The 21226-nt window shown below is 52.9% G+C and overlaps 1 protein-coding gene across 1 annotated transcript in view; it reads right to left on the reverse strand.

Moving 5' to 3' along the window:
- The window catches only part of PAQR5 (progestin and adipoQ receptor family member 5), an 86937-nt gene extending 65973 nt beyond the window's left edge, over positions 1-20964 (reverse strand). The window contains exon 1 of the mRNA XM_030875124.2: positions 20840-20964. The gene's annotated coding sequence lies outside the window, so the exon portion shown is untranslated. The remainder of the gene's footprint in view (positions 1-20839) is intronic.
- Positions 20965-21226: the final 262 nt, after the last annotated feature.

Here is a 21226-nt window from a genome sequence, read left to right on the forward strand (position 1 = left end):
AATAATTACCTTAAACGTGAATGGATTAAATGCTCCAACCAAAAGACACAGGCTTGCTGAATGGATACAAAAACAAGACCCATATATATGCTGTTTACAAGAGACCCACTTCAGACCTAGGGACACATACAGACTGAAAGTGAGGGGATGGAAAAAGATATTCCATACAAATGGCAATCAAAAGAAAGCTGGAGTAGCAATACTCATATCAGATAAAAGAGACTTTAAAATAAAGAATGTTACAAGAGACAAGGAAGGACACTACATAATGATCAAGGGATCAATCCAAGAAGAAGATATAACAATTATAAATATATATGCACCCAACACAGGAGCACCTCAATACATAAGGCAAATACTAACAGCTATAAAACAGGATATCGACAGTAACACAATAATAGTGGGGGACTTTAACACCTCACTTACACCAATGGACAGATCATCCAAAATGAAAATAAATAAGGCAAGAGAAGCTTTAAATGATACAATAGACCAGATAGATTTAATTGATATTTATAGGACATTCCATCCAAAAACAGCAGATTACACTTTCTTCTCAAGTGCGCACGGAACATTCTCCAGGATAGATCACATCTTGGGTCACAAATCAAGCCTCAGTAAATTTAAGAAAATTGAAATCATATCAAGCATCTTTTCTGACCACAACGCTACGAGATTAGAAATGAATTACAGGGGAAAAAACGTAAAAAACACAAACACATGGAGGCTAAACAATACGTTACTAAATAACCAAGAGATCACTGAGGAAATCAAAGAGGAAATCAGAAAATACCTAGAGACAAATGACAATGAAAACACGACGATCCAAAACCTATGGGATGCAGCAAAAGCAGTTCTAAGAGGGAAGTTTATAGCTATACAAGCCTACATCAAGAAACAAGAAAAATCTCAAATAAACAATCTAACGTTACACCTAAAGGAACTAGAGAAAGAACAAACAAAACCCAAAGTTAGCAGAAGGAAAGAAATCATAAAGATCAGAGCAGAAATAAATGAAATAGAAACAAAGAAAACAATTGCAAAGATCAATAAAACTAAAAGCTGGTTCTTTGAGAAGATAAACAAAATTGATAAACCACTAGCCAGACTCATCAAGAAAAAGAGGGCGAGGACTCAAATCAATAAAATTAGAAATGAAAAAGGAGAAGTTACAACAGACACCACAGAAATACAAAGCATCATAAGAGACTACTACAAGCAACTCTATGCCAATAAAATGGACAACCTGGAAGAAATGGACAAATTCTAAGAAAGGTATAACCTTCCAAGACTGAACCAGGAAGAAACAGAAAACATGAACAGAGCAATCACAAGTAATGAAATTGAAACTGTGATTAAAAGTCTTCCAACAACAACAACAACAACAAAAAATACAGAGATGTACATTAGTATTAGGTGATATACATAATAAGACGGCCCTGGCTGTTTTACTCTAGTGAAACTATTTCCATTGTAGGAGCTGGACAGGTGGGTGCTGGGCACCTAGCCCAGTGGTTCTCAACTCTGGATGCCCCTTAAAACTACCCAGAGAGTTTTTTGGGTTTTTTTTCAAGAGACAAAATTTAACATATGCACACAGTTTTATATATAATGCAGCATCACACCATGTAGGGCATTTACTCTTATTTTATACATTCAGATATGTTTGAAACGCTTCCTAAGGCTACAAAACAACATAGAAAAATAAACAGGAATATATTCAACACTTACAAAAAGTGATATGATAAAGAATATAAAGTACTATTTTCCTAGGGAGTTTGAAAACATACGGATGCCTGGACCCACTACTCAGTTAACTGAGGTCTCCGAAGATCAGGGAGCTAAGGACCCAGGTGACTCCACAGCACAGCCGGGGTGAGGCCGCTAAGATTCTAGGCCAAGGCGAGAGCTGAGCTGGTCCTCCACTGAGCCCTGGAGAATCAGGACCAGGGTGCCCAGGCTACACAGCTTGTTGGCCTCCAGGGTGGGTGCAGCAGGCAGTTCCCTCCCCCAAGGTTGGGAAAGGGTGAGTCCCTGCCAGGTTGATGGAAGGTGAACCAGGCCCTGACTGTTGGCGTTCCCCTCCCCCCAACAGGAAATGTCAGGCTGCTGGGGAAGGCACGATCCTATCTCCACCCTCCTCCTCCCAAGCTGCTAATCTGATCAGAAGCTTAAAGTCTGAGACAAGGCTGTCAGCCTGTGAGACGGAGCCCAGACCACAGAGGAAGGAAGGCAGGGAGACCCAGGGAGGGCCCCGGGCAAGGGTGAACGCCTTCCCACATCCTGGGGAAGCAGCCCTGGAAGCCTGGAGGAGGCCATGCAGAACCAAGACACCCCCGCCCCTCCAGATGGGAGCTTCTGGGAGGCAGGCGTCAGCTCAAGCCACAGAGACACTGTCCCCCAACGAGGAAGGGCTGCTCTATGGGCACTGAGCTCCCCACCCGGAAACTGTCCAGGTGGGGTCTGGGGTGCTGACTCTGGGGACGGGGTGAAGTTAGGGATAGAGGCAGGAGCCTGGAAAAACACTGTAGCAGTAGCCCCAAACCCAACTGTGCTTCCACATAACCCAGGGGCCGTGAACGCAGAACCTACTGAGTGAGTCCACCTCGTGCTTGTTCAATCAGAATCCCCAGTGCGAGAGCCCCGGAATCATCTCCAGTATCAGGCGCCGGTGGGGATTCCCGCGCATGGCCCAGGGGGGAAGCAACTGCCCTGAGCTCCTGGGATCGGTCACCTTCTCGTGGCCCAGAATCCACTGTGCACTGAAGGAGCTTAGGTTCGAATCCACATCGCTCGGTGAGCAGGTGCTGCAACCCCAGGTCCCTGGTGAGCAAGGTATAGGAAAGCACGGCCACCCGCACAGAGAATCCCTTCTTTCTGAGAAACCAGACATGTCCAGTAGTGAAACCATGAGGGAGTGACAGGAGGGAGAGAAACAGACTTCTCCAAGGGACCACCAGCCTCCTGGCGATTCCCAGGTGTCTGGAACGCCACACATCCGCAGGTGAAGTATCACCCATCCAGCCACCAGATCGTGCCTCTGTACTTAGTACACACCGCTCCCTGGGCTTCGAGATGCCTTTGCCCTCACTCCGTGTCTGCCTGGAAAGCTCCACCTCATCCTTGCCCGAGCCCCACTTCATCAGGCTCCAGTACCCCTCACCTGCCCACTGCCCCCAGGTCCTCCCTGACGCACCCTCAAGCTGGCTGGGTACTCCAGGAGCACGTCCAACCCCACCTTGCCCACTGCTGGGTCCCCGGAACCAATCACTGCCCCTGACACGGTGGAGAGCACTCAGAAAAGACCTGCCCAATGGCCCCGAGGAGCCCAGAGAAGGGGCCCAGAGCAAGGATGTCAGGACAGTCAGTGAAGGCCCCTGGGGGGAGGCACCGCTAGGAGTGGACCCCAAAAGAGGGGGAGTACTTGCTCCGGCAGAGAGGAGAGGAAAGGAGACAAGCTTTAGAGCAAAGACCCCGCGCGGGGAAGTGGGCTGGCTGCGAACAGGGAGGCCAGCTGGTGCTGAATTCAGACACAAGAGATGGGAGGACGGCAGGGGGCAGGGAGGGGGGCACAAGAGCCCCTGGGTGCACCCCTCCTCCCAGCCATCAAGCTCAGCGTGACCTCCTCAGATGCTCTGCATCCTGAGAAGCTTTCCTGGCAATCATTAACTCTGAGCTTCACCCGCTAGGACTGGGGGGAGTTATTTACTGATCTAACTGGCAAGTGAGCCATTTCATGTAATTATTACCCAAAGAACACACCCCACAAGCAAGGGGGAAATGGTCAGGGGCAGCCAAGAAGCCAGGGAGGTGTGAACTGGCAGGAGGAAGGAGGTCACATGGACCTGGCAGGGGACCGGCATGTGCCCAGACCTTCAGCGGAGACTAGAGGATATTGAGAAGGACGTGGGGCCCAGAGGGGGAAGGGGAAGGACACAGGGCCCACATGACTTTACAAGTGGCCCCATAGCCAATGAGGAGTTCAGATGGGGGGGGCCGCGAGGGCAGGTGGTGGGGGCAGCTCTGTAACATACAATTATTCCCATCGGTGATGAGTGAGTCTGGGCCCTGGAGTCAGGTGGACCCGGCTTTGAGTCCTGAGGCCTCTCTAGGCCTCACTTCCCTCCTCTGTAAATGGCGACGATGGCACTGATATGAAATCCCTCTTGCTGAGCACTTGGTCTATTCCAAGACCCTTATGGGCATTTTACACCCCACTGAGTTTCCACAATCTGCCTCCAGGTGGGTGCTTTTATAATCCCCAGAGTGACTACGCCATTGGTCTGTCTCAAGCATTAACAAGAGCCCATGTGGAAGGCCCTGGTGCACAGCAGGCGTGCAGAAAGTCACCTGCCCGTACAACGCTGTTATGACAGAGGATGTTCTTTTGCTGGGCTGCCGCAGGCTACAAGGTAGACCGCAAAACAGATCCTCCTTCCTCCTCGCCGGCACGGTATTCTTCCTGCTCACCAATGTCAGAGGCAACACAATTCACAATATTTAAAGGCAGCGGCAGATTAAGAGCCCCAGTGGCTGAAGTGTGACACAAGGTCATTACGCTAGTATTATTAAGCACAGGCTTTTTTTTTTTTAAGGGCTGAGGAAAAATGCATTATTCAAAACCCCATGAAGAACGGGAATAATAGGTGTCTTCAAATCAGCCCCCAAGAAGGAGCAGCCAGAGCTCGGGAAGCTGTAAACAGTTAACCCTGCCCTGCCTGAGCCTCTGCTGCCAGACCACCTCTGAGGCTCCAGGCTGGCTTGCACCCCTGCCCGGAGGCCGGCCCAGAACCCGAGAGGGCCCAGCAGAGGCAGCAGCGTGGGATCAGCAAGCAGGCGACAGTGGGTGCGGGCTCCGGCTGCAGCCGTCCCTGGCCATCCCTTCCTGCCCCGCAAAGCCCCAACTGTCGCTGGTTTCTGTGGACAGTGATTCACTCTGCCCAGGCATGGAAAGCTGGGCCTCTGTATGAAAAGTGAGAAAGGAAAAAATCATTTCCATGATTAAAACACCTCTTCCGGGCTTCCCTCGTGGCGCAGTGGTTGAGAGTCCGCAGTGGTTGAGAGTCCCCCCGATGCAGGGGACACGGGTTCGTGCCCCGGTCTGGGAAGATCCCACATGCCGCGGAGCGGCTGCGCCCGTGAGCCATGGCCGCTGAGCCTGCGCTTCCGGAGCCTGTGCTCCGCAACGGGAGAGGCCACAACAGTGAGAGGCCCGCGTACCGCAAAAAAAAAAAAAAAAAAAAAAAAAAAACACCTCTCCCGATCACGTCCCCACAGTGTCCCACAGAGCACTGGGAAGCAGGAAGTACCATGAAGGTGGAAACACGCCTGGAGATAGGTCCCTTTATTTCTTGGCCCAGGAATGTCAGACTGGACTGGCATCTACATGAGGAGGTGGAAAAATGGTCACCTCTGCAGTTTGAGTCAAGGGCCACCTCCATACTGTGAGGCTAGAAATTTTACCATTAGAGATTCATTTCTTTGGCGCTTTAAGGAAGGGCCTGAGGAACATGCTGATACTTTGGGGAGAGGAGAGGTGTCATGGGGAGTAGCGGAATTTATCGGAGGAATTTTTTTCCCTCTTACTTTTCATGCCGAGTCCCTGATCTTCCTTCCTGCACAAAGTGAATTCGTTTCCACGCTAACTGGTGGCAGTTGGCACTTCAGGGGGATAAATCCGAGCATGAGGGGTGAAACGAAGGGCAGAGAACCCAGCTGTGTAGTGTCCATCATAAACAGTTTGTGGGAAGAGAACACTGGACAAGGAGTCAGAAAACCTGGTCAAGTTTGACTGAGCTGCCCTGGGTGGCCTGGGTGACCCCGCATGACCTTCTGTGCCTCAGTTTCCACATCCCAGTGTGAGAAAGCGGAGGTGGTGATACCTGCCAGTACCAGGAGGCGCTAGGGGAACAGCGTGAAGGCACAGCTGGGCACCACCAAGTATGTGAAACCCTTTGGCTCTCCCAAAGCACGGATCATCTAGCCCCACAGAGACCGTGCCCAGCCTCTGTCCTCCTCACACCGGCGGGATACACGAACTGAGTCCGGGAGCCCGAACAAAGCTGACTTGCATGGAACAAGGCCCACTTTATCAGGACAGGTGTAGGGGTATTCACAGCACACCCAGGTCGGTGGGGTGGAGGCCCAGGCAGAGGCTGCATCCCTTTCCCTTCCCCTCCCTCCTTGGCCTGCTGCCCGTGAGAGCCTGACCACTGGACTTCACTTCCTCAGACTCCCTTTATGTTCTTTCAGGCCCTGATGGAAATCTGAAGGGTGGTAAGTAAAGACTTGATCATTAGAAAGAGCCTAAAAGGTACCTAAAGGACAAAACTGATGCTTCCAAAAGAGAAGCCAGGTGTTAAACCGGGGCCCAGAGATGTTAGGAGGCCTGCTCAGGGTCACCCAGCAAGGTGATCCTAGGGTAAGTCCAGAAGCCCCCAGCCTTGCTAAGGGATAATGCAGAAGCAACATTCTAGCAGCTGGGTGCCTGCTGGACTTGGAGGAACTGTCCCTGGGAGGACTGTCAAGATTCAACCAAACCAGACCAGGAGTGGGGAGGGAGGAGGGCAACAGCCACTTTCCCTTCTTCCGGAATCCCACCCCCTGCCCCACCCCCCCCCACCCCGCCTCCTGCTTAAGCCAGATGTTTCGTCATCCTTCACACAATTGCTTTTTTAAATCACAACTTTTCTTAAAGCATCGGTCAGGTTCTAGAGAGGATGTGTACCAAAAGCAACAAAGAAATAAACCACTGACGTCCCATATTTCAGAATTGGACACCCCCCCTCCCCCACTGCTGGCACCCTTCTCAAAGCTGCTGCTCCCCAGCTCCACCCATCACAAGAAAGGACCCAGTGAGAAGCATTACTGGGTCCTGATCTGGGGAAACACTTGTTTCCTGCCCTGAGGGCCACTGAAGAATGCTTGAGGGGACAACAACCGCCCAGCTGGAAGCATTTTCAAAGCCTCACTGCCCCTCACAGAAGTGCAAGGTCACACTCCAGCCAGCCAGCAGCCCCCCAGGGCTCCCCTCCCGGCAGAGAGGCGACACTGTTGACAGAGCGCAAAGGGGCTCTCCTCCTCCCCCCCCAGTCCCGTCTCCTGTCCCGTCTCCTGCCCCATCCCTTCCCAGGGGCTCACCTGTCGCCCTCAGGGCAGCCATCACCCGTCCTCCTGCACCCCAGGGGGCCTGATGCTCAACCTCCCCGGAGACACCTGGCCTCACCTGGCCTCACCGGGCTCCTGCTGCCTCCTTCCCCTTCGAGGAGACCCACTGTCTGCTTGAGCTTTTCCTCCTTCTAGAAGTCATCTCTGCCAACCACAGCCCAGCTGGTTTCCCTTCATTCTCTGCACTGGCATCTGGGGCGATACAGCATATCGGAGAAGGGGACACCGTGCCTTTGCCGGGGAAGCAGAACAAACGCAACAAACCTGCAAGACCCACTACGCCCAGCCCAGTTCAGAGTTCAGGGGCACTAGGTAAACACTAGCTGAATGTGAGGCTATTTCCCCACAAATTCCACTCTCAAAAAGGTAAACAACTCCGGAGGCAACAATAAAAGAAAAATCGCAAGGTAGCACGAGTGATTGCCAAGTGTGCACGTGTTTGTGAATTTCCAGTGGATTTATTGACTTAGAGCACACAAGACTGGGAGGTAGACCAGCATTACTAGAATAGGCAAATCCTCCCCCAGCACACGCACACACACACACATACACACACACACACACACACACAGATTCTGTGTGATTTGAGGCAGTGTGGACCACGGCCCCCAGCTCCAATACCAACCATTCTACCATTACTGTTCTATTCTCCATGTTTTGAAGACTTTTTGATCTTCAAGAATTCTTCTCTCAAATCCAATGCCACTGGAAGAACCAGCTGCCAGGGATGAGCATCTGATCCTGGAGGAGGGAGGCTCCCGGAGGGAGGAGGGAGCTTTCATGGCAGGGGGAGCAGAAAGCACCAAATGGTGGGGATACTTGAGACAGGAGGGGAACACCTCTGCGGTGGCACAGGCAGACGGGGGGTGGGGGGGGGTGGGGAGGGGGCAAGCTGTGGGAGTGAAGGCAGATAGCTGAACTCATCCAGGGATAGGGTTTCGTTAATGTGACATCAAAAAGCCAGAGCTGGGGGCTTCCCTGGTGGCGCAGTGGTTGAGAGTCCGCCTGCCGATGCAGGGGACACGGGTTCGTGCCCCGGTCCGGGAAGATCCCACATGCCGCGGAGCGGCTGGGCCCGTGAGCCACGGCCGCTGAGCCTGCGCGTCCGGAGCCTGTGCTCCGCAACGGGAGAGGCCACAGCAGTGAGAGGCCCGTATACCGCAAAAAAAAAAAAAAAAAAAGCCAGAGCTGGGTTAGACCCATGTCATTTCCAGGTCCTTCATTATCTGCAGCTCCACAGCCCCACCCCGAACTCACAAAGGGAGTTAACACTGGGAATTTAAACACTGTCTTCAAGAAGCACCCACAGGACGCAGCCTGCATCTCTGAGCCCACGGCTCCCTCCTTCCCCGTACACTGTCAGATTCACCTCCTCTACGTATATTTTCCTCCAGCCTCCCAATTCTGATCACCCCGGCCGCCCGCCCCCCTGGCCCCCCACACACAGTTCCCTGTGCCTCCCAGTCCGTGCTCCTGCCCTTCCCACCACGAGGCCTCTCCTCATCTCCAGCCACCTCCTCCAGGAAGTCTACCCTGAGAGCCTGCTTATTTAACCACTCACACGGTGACAGCTCTGGAGCCCCACTGGGACCCGCAGTTTACTCACCCTCACACTCTGTCCCGTCCAAGTGTCTCTCTTGTCTTAACTGTCCCCATAGGATTTTAATTTACGGAGGTGTCTGAACGGCACATGGAGAGGCTAATGACGTTGAAAGAAGAACGTATTACTTACATTTCCCAAGAGAAGGGGACACAGCACAGGACACGGGGACCACAAGGAAAGCACTAGGCTTTGGTCAAGAGGCAGAAGCAGGAGCAAGGGGAAGGCCTAAGGCCAGAGCCTCTGTTGGGGTTTCCAATGGGAAAAGCATGGCAAAGCAGCTTGGGATTGGCTGGTTTGAACAGTTCCAGTGGCCTCTTAGGCATCGGGGTTGTCCCTAGTTGCCTGGTACCTGGCACTGGATTGGTTTAGCGCAGGGGAAATATTGGCTTGTGACAGAGTGAGATAAGCAGGGGATTCAGAGTATGGGGTCTGATCTCAGGGGAAATGTAACCACGTTGGCCGTTAGCCTGGCCTGGTGATTACTGCGTGCCAAACAGACAAGTACCCTATCTAAGATAACACAGAACACCCATCCACTCACTTCCCCTCATCTTGCTCTGGTGTCAGCGTTCATTAATCTGATCGCTCTCTCGCTAATACAGTAGTTCTCCTCCCCTCTAAATTTCTGATAACTTGTTAACACAATCCCATGCCTGGACGAACCCAGCTATCTGCCCTTGCTCTCGAAACTCGCTGCCAACAACCCCCTGGCACCGGCACCATCCTCCCACCTGCCCTTCTTGCCTGTTACACAGCAGAGGTGTTTCCCATCCTGGTCTCAATCTGGAACCCACTCCAGTGCTTCCTCAGGGACCCCTGAGCCAGGGACCCCCACACCCCAGCAAATCTCTCCCATCAGCGTTCATAATTCTGAAAACATAGCAGCAACAGCAAAAAAACAAAACAAAACAAAAAACTTCCTTGATTAACTGGGGGGGGGGGAAATGCTTGTAAATTACATTCCCAACAAAAGACTAGTTTCCCCTAATCCACAAAGATCACCTCTAATTCAATGAGAAAAGGGCCAACAACCTCATAGAAAATGGGCAAAACATATGAATAGACATTTCACAGAAATGGAAATACACATGGCTCTTATATCTATGAAAACATGTTCAACCTTACGCAGAGCAAGAAAAATGCAAATTAAAACTACACCAAGAAACTATCTTTGGGACTTCCCTGGGTGGCACAGTGGTTAAGAATCCGACTGCCGATGCAGGGGACACGGGTTCGATTCCTGGTTGGGGAAGATCCCACATGCCACGGAGCAACTAGGTCTGTGCGCCGCAACTACTGAGCCTGCGCTCTAGAGCCCGCGAGCCACAACTACTGAGCCCACGTGCCACAACTACTGAAGCCCGTGCGCCTAGAGCCCATGCTCCGCAACAAGAGAAGCCACTGCAATGAGAAGCCCGTGCACTGCAATCAGGAGTAGCCCCCGCTCGCCGCAACTAAAGAAAGCCTGCGCGCAGCAACGAAGACCCAACGCAGCCATAAATAAATAAATAAATAAATAAAACAAAAAAACTATCTTTGTCTTCCAGATTGGCAAACATCCGTAAGTTGGTAACACTCTATTTCGGAGGGTGTAGAAAAATGAGCGTCCTTGCACACTACTGGTAGGAGTGTACATTCTTATAAATTCTATGGAGAGCAACCTGCTGATATCTTTCAAAATACAAACCATCCGACTCACCAATTCCATTTCTGAGACGTTTCCCCACATGCACCCACCAACACTGCAAAATGACTGAAGCACAAGGAGATTCAGTGAGACACTGTGATGTCCCCAAACAGGGGATTTGTTAAATAAATTATGTGCCATCCATATCATGGAACATCGTATAGCTGTAAAGGAGAATGAAGAAGCTCTCCACGTACTGATCTGGAAGCTTCTCAAGAGAGCTAAGTGGGGGCTTCCCTGGCGGCGCAGTGGTTGAGAATCCGCCTGCCCACGCAGGGGACACGGGTTCGAGCCCTGGTCCAGGAAGATCCCACATATGCCGCGGAGCAACTAAGCCCATGCACCACAACTGCTGAGCCTGTGCTCTAGAGCCCGCGAGCCACAACTACTGAGCCCTCGTGCTGCAACTACTGAAGCCCGTGAGCCTAGAGTCCATGCTGTGCAACAAGAGGAGCCACCGCAATGAGAAGCTCACGCCCTGCAACGAAGACCCAACGCAGCCAAAAGTAAATAATAAATAAAATAAATAAATTAAAAAAAAAAAAAAGAGCTAAGTGGAAAAAGACCAAATCAGGGGTAGAAGAATACATATAGTGCTGCTACCATGTGGAGGGAAAGACCACATATGCATTTACTGATCTGTGCATGAAATATCTCTGGAAGAATATGTTAAGAAACTGGTAAAGTTGCCTCTGAGGAGGGGAGGGCACTGGGAGGCCAAGGGAGATGGGGGTGGAGACTTTTTCACAGCGAAATCTTCACAATTTTTGAATTCTGAACCATGTACTTTTATTTTCTAAGGAAAAAAAAGGGAGGGTGGGGGCAAAACAAGCAAGATTAAACAAATAAAACAAAACCCTCCCTAACTCACTTCCCTTCTGATTTCCATGCTCTCTCCTCACCTTCTGCTGACACAGGTTTGGAAAAGCTGCCTACCAGCCCCCTCCGTCCCCTCCTGCCCCTTCCTCAGCGACCCCAGGCTGACCTCCCCCATGGCAGCCACCGGACTCTAAATCCAGCGGCCACTTCCCAGTTCTCTTCTTACCTGAAGGCTCCAGAGACTTCACCGTGGGCCAGCCCCCATCCTTCAGCATCCTCGGGCTCCTCCAGCACCGGGCTCCCCGGGTTCCCTGCTCCCTCTCTGGGACACCTCCCAACGCTCTGTCTCTGAATGCTGGCACCCCTGGAGCTCACTTCTAGGCCCTCCTCTCTGCTTGGTCCACACACTCCCCCTGGGCCATCTGGTCTACCCAAGGCTAAGCTCATCATTTACACGCATGTCACTCCCAAACGTGCATCTCCAGCCAGACCTCTCTTTTGAGCGCAGGGCCCCACCTGGAGGACCCCCAGGTATCGCTCACCCAACAGGCCCAAAATGTAACTTGCCAGCTTCCAGCCACTTTCATCCTCCACACCCAGGAGGCTCCCTTGCCTGTGTTCCCTCCTGAGTATCCCTGAATCCATCCGCTCTTCCCTGCCCCCACCAGTGCCCACCTAATGGAAGCCTTCCTCATCGGCTCCCCCAGCCTCCTCACTCCTTCCCACCTCAGGACCTCTGCACACAGTTACCTGTGTCCCGAATATTCCCCTCCACTCCCCACCCCTGCTTTATTCTAGAACTCAGATTACCATCATTCTCTCAAGAAGTCTCTCCTAAAAAAAAAAAAAAAAAAGTCTCTCCTGGCCCCTAGGCAAATGGCTCTCAACTGAGGGTGATTTTGCCTCCCAGGGGACATTTGGCAATGTCTAGAGACATTTTTGTTGATCACAACTGGGGGTGGGTTGTGTGTGGCTACTTACTGGCATCGCGTGGGTGGAGACCAGGGAAGCTACTAAACAGGACAGACCCCACGACAAAGAATTACCTGATGCAGAATGGCAAGAGTGCCGATGTGAGAAACCCTGCCCTAGATTAAGCATGTCCTCTGACACACTTTCATAACATGCTCCATTTCTCCTGCATAGCACCTATCCCAATGGTGTCAATATTTAACTGTGCAAAGGTATTGGCCAAGTTCCATTTCCTAAGCTTTATGGGATGAATAAATGAATTAGTCACTGGCTTGGGTTTATCTCTGTATCTCCACCTCCCGTGCCCAGCCTCAAGCTCAGAGCCTCGAGCTTGGCAGTGAAAATGTGCGGATTGATATGAAATACGCAGGGCAGGGACCGAGCGGTACTGAGCAGAGGCCCCCCTGTGTCCTGGCCTCCAACTCCGCTGGGTCCTCTGTGCCATCCGATGGCGGTCCTTTCCCTGCCCCGGACCAGCTTCTCCCCCTATTCTACAGCACCTAGCTCTGCCCAGCTTTGCGCAGCCCTCAAATCCTGCCTCTACCCGGGTGGCTCCATGGCCCCTTCAAGCCAGTGGATATGCCCTCATCATCTTGTCAAACTGGCTGCTCCTCCTATAAGCTTATCGGCAGCCTCACCACCACTCACCCAGCACCAAAGCGCAAACCTGGGCACCCTGTGCAGCGCACCCACCCTCCAGACCTGCTCCCTCCACCCGCCCCAACCACGAGGCTCCAGTGTTACCCAGTTTTCTCCCACTTGGTTCTTGCCTTAAGCCTCTTTCCCTCCCAGACCATCTGTGACATCACTCCCAGCTCTGTCCATCTAAGATGATAATAGGCCTCTATCACTTCCTGATTAAAACCCCCTTCAGTGCTTCTCTCTGCCTACAGCATGGAGCCCAAGTTCCTCGCCTGGTCCAAGACCCTTCGCACTCTACCCGTCCAGGGCCCCATCTCCAGCCCCAAGCACAAACACCACTGTGCCACTTGTCTCCTGCCGCAGTCCAGGCTCTCTCCTCCCCTGCCCTCCCTCCTCCCCCTCCCCCTTTCCTCCCTCTTCCTCTACCTAGAGGCCTGGAGAGCTCATGTTCATCCTTCAGATCTAGTTCCAACACCTATTCCTCAACGGTATGGTGGTTCCTCAAAAAATGAAACACAGAATTTCCATAGGATCCAGCAATTCCACTTCTGGGAATACACCCCAAAGAACTGAAAGCAGGGACCCAAACAGACATTTGTACAGCCATGTTCATAGCAGCAATACTGACAAAAGCCAAAAGGTGGAAGCAACCCTTGCCCATCGACAGATGGATGGATAAACAAAATGTGGGATATCCACAACTGGAATATTATTCAGCCTTCAAAAGGAGGGAAATTCTGATGTATACCACAACACTGATAAACCTTGAAACATCATGCTAAGGGAAAGAAGCCAGACACAAAAACTCACATGTTGGACTTCCCTGGTGGTGCAGTGGTTGAGAGTCCGCCTGCCGATGCAGGGGACACGGGTTCGTGCCCCGGTCCGGGAGGATCCCACATGCCGCGGAGCGGCTGGGCCCGTGAGCCGTGGCCGCTGAGCCTGCGCGTCCGGAGCCTGTGCTCCGCAACGGGAGAGGCCACAGCAGTGAGAGGCCCGTGTACCGCAAAAAAAAAAAAAAAAAAAAAAAGTATAACCCAAACCGATCATTTTGGGTTAACACTACCCCAAATTTCTGAGCCTGTTGTCCTCAGAACAGGGATTTACTTCCAAGATTCATTGACAAACTCCTCCCATTCCTGGAGAAGATAAGTCTTCACCCTTCCATTAAGCAACAAGGTCAGAAGGGGCTTCCACGGGCGGGTTAATAAACAACTAACTTGGGAGGAATAAACAAAATAAAACCAGGGATGGGTTGGGGTAATGGTGTGTGGCCCTTGGGTCTAACACTGCTGTGCTCCACCTTCCCCTTCCTCTGCACTGTGGGTGGGCTGATTCACTTCCTGTGTCCCCTCCCAGGGCAGTGGGAGAGGGGACCACGGAGCAGCTAAGTCCTTAGGGCATGTAGAGATGATTAGTCACTGGCTGGAAGGCTGCTGACCTTAGCGCCTGGGCCAACAACAGGCCTGCTTCCCCCGCCCCCTACCTTCTTATGTAACCCAAGGCCTGGGAGGCAAAAAGACCTTGGCCTTGGCTCTCAGCAAGAGGCCCAGTGGGCCCAGAGCCTTTCCTGTTCTCATAGCTCACATCCTACCCCGTAAGCCCTTGGAGACCCCATGCACAGGCTCCTTGGTTCTCACACAGTCAGCATCTCCAAAACAGGGGCTGAAAGAGAAAAGTGTCTTCCTGGTCCTGGGGGTAACCAGTGGGAGGGTCTTCAGAGATCATCTAACCCCGTGGTTCTCAACCAGAGACAATTCTGCCCACCGCGGTCGTTGGGCAACGTCTGGAGACACTGCTGTTTGCCGAGAGAAGTGAGAGGTGGCGTTACTGGCATCTAGTGGGTAGAGGCCAGGGCTGCTGCCGAACGTCCTACAAAACACAGGACAGCCCCGCAGCAAAGAAGTATCTGGACCTGATCTCAGCCAAGCTGTCTCTTCTACAGACGAGAAAACTGGGGCCCAGGAAGGGACAGGGTCAAAGTCATACTGTGAGTTAGATCGTGTCAGAATTAGAATCCAGAGGGACTTCCCTGGCGGTCCAGTGGTTAGGACTCCGAGCTTCTGCTGCAGGGGGCTGGTGTTCAATCCCTGGTGGGGGAACTAAGATCCTGAATGCCACGCAGCGCCGACAAAAAAAAAAAAGTATATATATAAAAAAAAATTAGAATCCAGGGCTCCCCGCCTGCCACACCAGGGCTTCAGCTCCCCAGACCCCAGTGACCAACTCAAAGACCAGTGGCAAGCTGGCTGAGTGGCCGAATTCAGGCCCCTGGGATCTAGACACCCGTGATGGCTGGGCTCTGTGCCTCTGGCCGGCTCCAAATGCATCCCACCAAAGTCATCCTGACCACAGGGCTCCCACATAGTCAAAGAGGAAGAATGTCTTAAGGGGCTACAGTGTATCCCGGCAAGACGCCCATTTGAGGTTTAGGCAAAATTCATCACGCAAGTTCCCCACAGAGCTCTCTGGGGGTGGTCCTAGCCTGGTGTCAAGGACGGAAGAAAGGACAACCCTGTAAGATAAACCCTGGGTGAGAGGACAGAGCACGGGCAGAAATCACACCTAGGATCACTGCTTTGGGGGAACACTGTCTTTTTCCCTAGCTGCCAAAAACGACTGTATCTCTCACACCTGTTAGCTCCTTGCTGCCATCCTGCACAATTTCAGAATAACACCTAGAGTCACCCTTGTCCTTTTCCCTCAGGAGCCAACACTGTGTCTCCCACCGTGGACCAGACACTAGGGCACAGGTCCAGGCATTAGCACTGACAATGCAACCCCATTATTTATGAAGGACTGATTCATGTCATGTCACAACAGGCGTACTTTTCCATCTACTGTCGCTGAAAGCCACCAGACTTGTAGTGACGGTGGTAATAAAGGAGGCAAGGGACAGGAATGCATAAGCTATGTCTCATGTCAGGGTCTCCCCTCTTCACAGGAAGGGAGCCCATAAGGAGTGGCTGGGGGACAAGAATGGGGGGAGGGGAGCTACAGTGGCCTCAGACACAGGACGAGTCACTTTTTTTTTTTTTTTTTTTGGCTGTGTTGGGTCTTCGTTGCTGCGTGCGGGCTTTCTCTAGTTGTGGCGCGCGGGCTTCTCATTGCGGTGGCTTCTCTTGTTGCAGAGCACGGGCTCTAGGCACGCAGGCTTCAATAGATGTGGCACGCAGGCTCAGTAGTTGTGGCTCGCAGGCTCTAGAGCTCAGGCTCAGTAGTTGTGGCGCACAGGCTGGATTGCTCCGCGGCATGTGGGATCTTCCCGGACCAGAGATAGAACCCGTGTCCCCTGCATTGGCAGGTGGATTCTTAACCACTGTGCCACCAGGGAAGCCCAGGACGAGTCACTATTATGGACTCATTTCTTCAGGCAAAGCATTATCATTGTTCCCTCCACGTGCCCTGCCTCCCTTCCTCCCCAGTTTTCCCAACACGCTGGTAAAAACTCCTACACATCCTTCAAAGCCCAACTTCTGGAGTCTCTCTCCCAACATCAATTTCAGCTCTTAATTTGGCAAACCACAATACCAATGGGAGAAGATTTGGGGGTCAATAGCAGGGAAATCGTCAAAGTTCCCTATGCATCTAATGTGGGGGCCTGCACAGGAGCTGCTTCCCCTGTCTCCACGTGTGTGTCGACCACCCTGGCCTCCAGGCTCTTTGTCCTGTCTGTGTGGCCTACTTGGCTGACTGAGGCAGCACAGCATGGAGGCTAAGGCTGCAGGGTCTGGAGCCCGACTAATTCTGGTGCTCCTCTCCCTGCAAGTGTCATTTTGGGCAAAGTTATGCCACCTTTCTGAAGCTCAGTTTCCTCATCTGTAAAATGGAGATGATACGGTTTCAACCTCATGGCTGTGGTAAGGACTACCTAGTACAAGCAAAGTGCTTAGAACAGTGCCTGGCATCCGACTAGCATTTATTGCATGCTTATTAGTATTATTAAAAATGTAACTCAAGGGACTTCCCTGGTGGTGCAGTGGTTAAGAATCCGCATGCCAATGCAGGGGACACGGGTTTGAGCCCTGGTCTGGGAAGATCCCACATGCCGCGGAGCAACTAAGCCCGTGCGCCACAACTACTGAGCCTGCGCTCTAGAGCCCGTGCTCCACAACAAAGACAAGCCACCGCGATGAGAAGTCCGCACACGGCAACAAAGAGCAGCCCCCGCTCGCCGCAACTAGAGAACGCCCGCGCGCAGCAACGAAGACCCAACGCAGCCATACATACATACATAAATTTAAAAAAAAAATGTACCCCTGCTCCTCCAAGCAGTTAGGAAGGGTCTACACTCCCAGTGAGTGTCAGGAGGAAATACACCTCCAGGGACCCCATCTCCTGTCTTTGTTCCTGCAATAGCCTCTTTGGGAGGTCTTCTTGCCATAGGTATCTTTTCCTCCAATCAATTCCACACGGCCTAGAGTTCTCCCTTAGAACACAGACAAAAGTCCTTTACAGAAACAACACTGGCCAGCAGAATGATGTGGTGGGGAGGGAGACTGAAGTGGCTTGGTGTTCGTGGATGTGTCTCCCATATTTTCTATCCCGTAGATAGTTCCAGCTTCTACCCTATCCCCCCGTCCATACACACACGCAACCTTCTCCATCCTGCTTGTCCTGACACAGTGCCTCAGAATTTCAAGCTCTTGGGGCCTCCAGACAACCACTCATCAGATTCCTAAGCGAGGCCTAAGAGCCCCCCACCTTCTCCCACGCCTTGGGCAGAATAATGTCCTCGCTCTTCCTGGCCCACACATCTGGTCGCGCCTTCTCAGACTGGTTTTTATCCTTGACCCAGCAGATCTGAAGCTCCACCTCTTTCCCCAGGGCTGCCAGGGACTTGGCTTGCCCGCCTGGGTCGTCCAGTGCCCTTGGGGAATCTGAAAAGGCTGCCTGGAGACGGCACTGTTTTCACCATGAATAGAGGCACCACCCACCTTTGGAAAGCAGCATTAGGAGGTTTCTTCTGGGGATGCGGGTCTAACCGGGAGCGCTCCCCCCTTTGCGCTCTCAAATCACTCTATGTGGATGGTGATCTGTTCAGCTAGGAGCTGCCCCTCTGAGCAACTGGGGGCACCTGGTCTGAAGGTTCTTTCCAAGACAACTCCTAAGCACCCCTAGCAGCCTGGTGCAGGGGACAGAGACCCAGCTTAGAATTAACTCAAGTCCAATCAGGAAAAGCTCCAGCTCTGTCTTCAAGAGGTCACTCCTGTCTCTGGGCCTCAGTCTCCCCGACCGTACAATGAGGAAGCGTGGCCTGGATGTATTCATTTACTCAACGCATATTAACTAAGCACCCACTGCGCACCAGGCACTGCTCTGACTCCTGGGAATAGAGCAGAATAAAACAGACCGAAAGCCCTGCCCTCATGGAGCTGACACTCTAACAGGGAAGACAGCCAAGAAACAAGATTCTTCAATATTCTTAATATACAGGATGTTAGATGGTGATATGTGCTATGGAAAGTAAAGCAGGGAAGGGGTGTAGAGATATGACCTCTAAGGCTTATTCCAGCTGAGATATTGTGTCTAAAGGTCTTACTCCACTGGGTTCTTGTTAAGAGCCAGGAACAGGCAGTAGGAAGCTGGGTGGGCCCTACGTGTGCACAAACCCCTGGGGAGGAACAGGTGGTGTGTGTGTGGGCGGGGGGATGGGAGTGGGGATGTGCAGGGGCTTGAATCCCAGCTATGTTCTCAGTGGTCTCCCCCAAGGAGCAGAACTGATCAGCTCTGGGTGTCCTGGCCTGTCCTCAGGCCAAAGCAGACACCACATCTGCTAAGGAGTCCAAGGTTATAAGGTTCCTGGCAGAGTCTCAAAAGTCTTCAGGGCACTGCCATGGAAAGTCCGCTACACCCTGCCTTCCCATTCGTTCCTGGTCTTGGATCTCAGACCCCTCCCATCCCTCCTATACCCTCCCCTGTATTGTGGAGTATCCCCTCTCCTTACATGGGGGCAGGGGTGGATTTTTCACCAATTTCAGCAATTCCTCTTCCATTCCTGTGAACCTACTGTGTGCTCACAATGAGGAGAGCTCTCAGAGGGATACCAAGATGTGTGATCCCTTCCCAGAAGGAATTTACAGCCCACCTGGGGAGGTCAGGCTAACAAACATGTGAGGAAAGAAAAATCGTCTCTCACACTCTGCTTTGCAGCTTGCAGAGCGCTTTGGACCACACACTCTCATGTAAAGCCATGCAGATTCTATTGTCCCCATTTTACAGATGAGGCAATTGAGGCTCAGAAAAGCAAGTCCTCTTCCCTGAATCCATGGATCCAACCTGAATCCATGGTTGCCCCATGGAAGGATCAGGGAAGAGGCAATGAAGATTAGAGTTTCCAAATAAGATTTCTTGGAGAGATGGGTAAGACTCTGGTATAGACGGGCCAAGGGTCCTCTGCCTTCAACCTAGAGCAGGGCCAAGTTGGGCATGGAACCCACTTCCTGCTGCTTCTCCTAGCCTGACAAGAAGTAGATTGGGGGTAAGGTGAAAGCCTGGCTGTCTGGAAAGGCACATGGGATTATGGATGTGCTCACTGGCTTAAAAGAACCAAGTGGGGTAAGGATTTCAAGGACCCGCAGTGATGGCATTGGGCACCTTTCTGGTCTGACTTTTCAGAATGCCCTTTCTGTTCACCAAGGGCAAAGATCCATCAGCTGGAAAAGAGGCTCTGCTATTTCAGGTTAATTCATTCCATTCTTGTGGGGCACCTTCCGAGAGTGCCAGGTACTATGGTTACAGCCGTGAACAAAACAGGTCCTCGCCTCCTGCAGACCTCCTAGCTTAGCAAGGAGCTGGCCCTCTGTTGGAGGAGCTTCCTGACCAGATTTTATTTCTTCTTGGAGGTGCACTCTCTGGGCCTACCCCTTTCAGGGGAAGAAACTCAAGGGAGGGGGAGAAGAAATGAACCCCTGCTGATCAGGGGCCCAGAAAAATGGAGAACCAACCATCTGACTGTGGTTTGTGGTCCAGGTCCACCACTTTTCTCCAGCAAGTTACTTAACCTCTTGGAGCCTCCTTTTTTGCTCATCTGACAATGGATTAAGACCTACTACCTCACCGGTTAATTAGGGAGGGGGTGTGGATGAACTCAAGGAAGTGTCCACGTGAGTGCTGTTAGCTCTTCTCTGATGCTCTGATCTCCCCCACCTGTCCTCTCTGCTTCTGCGTGGTTAGGACCATCTTTCATCCCCTTTCCCACACACAGCTGAGCTCTCCTCGCAGCCAAGGCAAGAGGAAGCCCATTCTGTTCAAATCGTCAAGGGTTATAGAGGTCGCTCTAGATCCCTGCCTCTGCCTACCCTCTCTCCCCAGTGCTCATCTCGAGGAGTGCGGGGGGAGCCGAGGATGCCCCGCTGGGCTGTGACCTGCGGGAGACAAGACAAAAGCCCAGAACTCCCCGTGGCTGGGCACCCACTTCAGCAGGGCCCAGACGGCGCCCGGCCCCCACCCCACACCCGGCAGAGGGCCGCCCCCTCACCCGCACCCTGTCTGGCTCAGTACAGTCTCCTATCGTACATGTTGGCCGGAGGAGGCGGGAAGCACAAACGTAAACATCCCTTAAGAAATCGCCAACTCTGCCGTCCCCATCTAAGGATATATACATATTTTTAAAGGAACTGAGGGACACGGGGGAGGGACGCAAACGCTCAGAAGAGTGAGGGATGGGAAAAGCGAGAAGGCAAACTTCCAACCGATCTCAGCGGAGACCCCGTGAACCGGCAGCGGCCACCCCACCGCATTGGCTCCCGGGCGGAGGGCGCGAGGGCAAAAGTGGCTGCATTTCGCCGCCGTCCGGTGCACGGCATTCCGGGCGCAAACTTTCCAAGAGCCGCCCGGGGAGCGGCCGGCGGGCTCCGGGGAGCCTGGGGGGCGGCCGCCGAGGCGGGGTGCGCGTGGACAGGGAGGCGGGAGGACGCATGCCGCGGGGGTGTCCCGCCCTCGGTTACCTGGGTTCTGAGTGTCTCGGGCATCCGGCTGAGAAGGCGCAGGGATGCAGCACAGGCAGGAGGAGACCCGAACTCTCCTCCCGGCCGCGTCCGCCACGGGACAGCCCGCGCTGCACCTGGCTGGGAGGTCGGCGCGCTTCCCCGCGGGCCCCGCCCACCCCTCCCGCGCGGGGCGGGGCCGGGAGGGGCGGGCGGGGGAGGAGCCGAGGCAGGGCACAGGTCCCATCGTGGGGCCTGCACCTAACAGTGTGCCAGCCACGCCGGGCTCCGTGACCTCCAAAGGGTCGACCCCTCACTCGCCAACCTGCGGTGCGAGGCAAGCCCGGCGCCCAGGTGGAGTCGGGGGTGTCCATAGGCCCCCTCTCCCCTGCACCTTCCACGCCCTTC

This window comes from Globicephala melas, chromosome 2 (genome assembly GCF_963455315.2).
Source record: "Globicephala melas chromosome 2, mGloMel1.2, whole genome shotgun sequence".
In the NCBI taxonomy this organism is placed as follows: domain Eukaryota; kingdom Metazoa; phylum Chordata; class Mammalia; order Artiodactyla; family Delphinidae; genus Globicephala; species Globicephala melas.